Consider the following 4,236-nt stretch of genomic DNA (forward strand, 5'->3'; position numbering starts at 1 on the left):
TAACCAAGACATGGAAACAACCTAAATGTTCATTGACAGAGGAATGGATAAAGAAGATGTGGTACATAGATACAACGGAATACTACTCAACCATAAAAAAGAATGAAATAATGCCATTTGCAGCAACATGGATGCAACTAGAGATTATCATACTAAGTGAAGTAAGTCAGAAAGAGAAAGACAAAAACCATATGATATCACTTATATGTGGAATCTAAAATATGGCACAAATGAACCTATCTATGAAAACAGAAACAGAATCAGGGACATAGAGAATAGACTGCTGGTTGCCAAGGGGGAGGGGGGGAGGGAGAGGGATGGACTGGGAGTTTGAGATTAGCAGATGCAGACTGCTTTATATAGAATGGATACACAACAAGGTCCTACTGTATAGCACAGGGAACTATATTCAATATCCTGTGATAAACCATAATGGAAACGAATATGAAAAAGAATGTATATATATATATGTATAACTGAGTCACTTTGCTGTACAGCAGTAATTAACACAACATTGTAAATCAACTATACTTCAATAAAAAAAATTTTTTTAATTAAAAAAATATCATTGGTGACTTTTTCCAGAGCAACATCAATGGAGTTGTAGACATAAAAATCACACTTAAATGGATGAAAAAATGAATGAGAGGTGAGGAGGAGGGAACAAGCTGCTAAGAAGTCTGGTGATGAAGGCATGGCCAAAGACTGGGGAGGGCTTGGGAGTCAGCAAGTCAAATCCTCCCCCACAATTTTCTTTTTCTTTTTAACCTTTCTTTTTTTTTTTTGGCCGCACCACGTGGCTTGCAGGATCTTAGTTCCCTGACCTGGGATTGAACCCGGGCCACAGCAGTGAAAGTGCTGAGTCCTAACCACTGGACCACCAGGGAATCTCCCCCATAATTTTCTAGCCATCCAACCACCCTCAGATTCAGTCTCTTATCTATGAAGTAGGTTCAATAATCCTTCTCTCAGAGAGGTTTCTGAGGATGAAATGAGAGGACAGTGATGATTGTGCTTTAAGAAACCAAACAACTAGGAATGGGTGTAAGTCATGGGTGTTCCAGATGGTCTAAAATCTTCCTCTCCATAAAGCAGAGTCAACACAGAGCTGGGAACCTGGGCACAAACGCCATCTCCATATAGAACTTCTACTGACATGTGCTTGGGGTGGTGATTTGAGGAATGTTATGGGGGCCACCCTGTGAAACTCTGGTTCATTTGGTGAAAAGATGTTTTTTATTATATTACACAGCCTCATCCTAAAGGTGACTTCTGGGAGTATCCTCTCTGGTCTTAAGTGTGTAATTAATTGTGTAAGTAAATGTGTTTCTCCTGAACAACTGGCCTGTTTTTAATCTTGTAACTGATCAGGTTTCCCTTTTTACAATGGTTACTAGAAAGCTCAGAGACAAATACCATAAATGCATTTTATACTAGCTCTTCTCCAGTTCTCTTTTATGTCCCTACTCTTGTTCCTCTCCTATTTAAGGTCTGTGTCATATGATTTTATGTTGAGTATTCTTATAAACAGTCTTAAATGTTTTCTCTTACAAGGAAGGATATAAATAATGTTTTAGGGGGTGTTGAATAATTTTTAGCCCCATATTATAGTTGATTTTCAAATACATATTAAGACCTCTCCCATCTGCCTATATATATCCCAAGAAACTTGCTCTTGTGTACTCTCCTCAACACCAGAGCTCATGACAACAGCTAACACTGATTAAGCACTTACTATGTGGGCTGTTCTAAGGGCTTTCTATGTATGGCTTCATTTAACCATCACAAGACCCTATTTGTGTCTACTTTATAGATTAGGAAACCGAGGCACATAAAGGTTAAGTAACCTCACCAAAGCCACATGGATAGTAAGTGATGGATCTAAGATTAAAAACCCAACTGTCTGGCTCCAGAGGGGTCCCCTTGCCCACCAAGTGTGGTGGTGGTATAGTAATACCCCTTCTCTACATGGTCAGTGAAAACTCCTGGACAAAATTGGCTTAAATATATTGTTTTTGATGCTTTGCAGATGTTGGGGAGGATATCTGGGGAAGGAAAACAAAGTAGCTAGATTAAAATGTCTTTCCTGTAATGAGATAGGCAAAAGACAGCTAAAAATAATGTCTAAGCATAAGTCTTAAGGAATGCAGATCTCTTTATTAAATAAGAAGTCATTTTTAATTGGACTAATCTTCCTTCCTTGGTTTCTAACAGTCTGATCCTCTTCTCACGGTGTTAACTATCTATGCCCTTCATGTGTCTTATGACCATAATTTTAACTTTTAAAGCAGCTTGATGAAATAGATATGGATCTAAGAGAAAAGCAGGATATATATGCTAAACATGTCACGTCAAGAATTGCTACTATTTATCAACTTACTGAAGTAAAAAATGGTCCACTTGGCACGAGAATACTGAAAACACAAGGAGAGGATGTTGCTGAGTCAGGAACTTTTGGTTTCTCATCCTTTATGGCTCCTCTGAAGGTAGTTAACAAGATTATCCTTTTAATCCCTGGCCATGCTTTGCCACTCTGTTATCTTTAGTGTAGGCTTATGATAGTAATAATGTCCTTGCTTAACAAGTATGATAGGAAGCTAATGTTTTTCCTTCATCTCAAATATCCTGCTCACTCCTCATCATTCAGGACCCAGGCCATGTCCCACCCACTCCACGGAGTTGCTCTCCTTTCCCGACCACACTAGCTCACATTGGCACAACTTCTAAATTCCTGCAACACTCTCTTTGGTACCACGTCTGTAAATTTAATATGTACCACTTTACATTGTCATGCATATATATATTATATTTATATAAATATACATTTCTATGGATAAAATGATAAATGATAAAATGATAAAAATGTATATTTATATACATATATTTATGTAAATATATATTTGTATTTATATAAATATATACAAATTTATCTATTTATCTCTATAGCTATAGCTATATATATAATGGCTGATAGACTTATAGCTATAGCTATATACCTATCTATCTATAGCTATAGCTATAGCTATAAGCCTATCAGTCATTAAGTATAAATTCCTTCTAGGCAGGAACTGAGTCTCTTTATATTTACTATGTCCCACATCATCAAGTACAATGCAAGGGCACCAGAAACTTTTGTTGAATTAATGAGTTCAGGAGAGAGGGAGGGAATGAATGAATGAATGGGAAGTGAATTTGAAGCCCTCCCTGAATGACCAATCCTACCCTTTCTTAGGGCAATATTTCTCTGAGACAGGTCTTTGGATCTTCTGCATCTGAATCACCTGAAATGATTGTTTAAAATGCAAATTCCTAGGCTCCAAACCCAACCTCTTTGATCAGAGACTGGAGCTGGGCCTGGGAATTTGCATCTTAACAAGCACCCCAGGTGATTCATTAACACACAAATTTGAGAACCACTGGCTTATCAGAGTATGTATAGAAGATATTTTTTGAATGATTAATTGGATTAATCTGGATTCAACACCTCTCCCCCTCCATAGACTTTCTAATTAACCTCAAACTTGTAACAACCTGGGTGTCATGCTCTTTTTGTAAGAAATCAACTGTCCTGGAAGAAAGGGGCTTTTAGTTTTTAGGCAAGTTTAGTTTTTGGTAAGATCACTGGAGTTGAGGTTATTGCAAACTTCATAATATTTGTATACTGTGATGCTTTAAAGACACTTCTGCCCACGACATTACTTCACTCAGGAGTTCTATAAGTTGCAGGATTCCTGAGAGAAGCAGCATTCTCCTGAGGCAAAAGATGATAGTCTTGGTCTTGTCTTCAGTGGTCGCCCCTGGACGCTCCTTGGAATATCCCATGACTGCTCTTCTTTTGTCTTCCTTTTAGAAATGTCTCCTGACAGGTGACTAGGACACAGACAGGAAACCATTTTCCAAATTAGGTGTGGGTGGTCCTGCTCTGAAAGCAGCTTCTAAACTGAGTGATAAGTCCTTCAATGCAGTGGGAATAAACTCCCTTTCACAGACTTCATCTTATCCGAGGCAGACTTTCTCTTTTAATGGGAGAGATTTTTTTAAAAAACAAAGAAGAAGGGGGTCACTGACGTAAAACCGGGGCCTCGGACGTGAATCTGGGATGCAGACGCCTGTCAAGCTCAGGCAGAGTCCCTGGAGCACTGGGCAGCATGGGCAGCGCAGATGACCTGGTTCTGACCCTGAGGACACCAGGCTGCCCCGTGCACCTCAGGCCACTGCCCTGCCCCTCTGGCAGCT

General features: G+C 39.0%; 1 non-coding gene across 1 annotated transcript; it reads right to left on the reverse strand.

Moving 5' to 3' along the window:
- Positions 1 to 815: 815 nt before the first annotated feature.
- Positions 816 to 887, reverse strand: TRNAE-UUC (transfer RNA glutamic acid (anticodon UUC)). Its single transcript has one exon. It is a non-coding gene; the product is annotated as a tRNA-Glu (tRNA).
- Between the last annotated feature and the right edge of the window lie 3,349 nt (positions 888 to 4,236).

Source organism: Eschrichtius robustus, chromosome 1 (assembly GCF_028021215.1).
Source record: "Eschrichtius robustus isolate mEscRob2 chromosome 1, mEscRob2.pri, whole genome shotgun sequence".
In the NCBI taxonomy this organism is placed as follows: Eukaryota; Metazoa; Chordata; class Mammalia; order Artiodactyla; family Eschrichtiidae; genus Eschrichtius; species Eschrichtius robustus.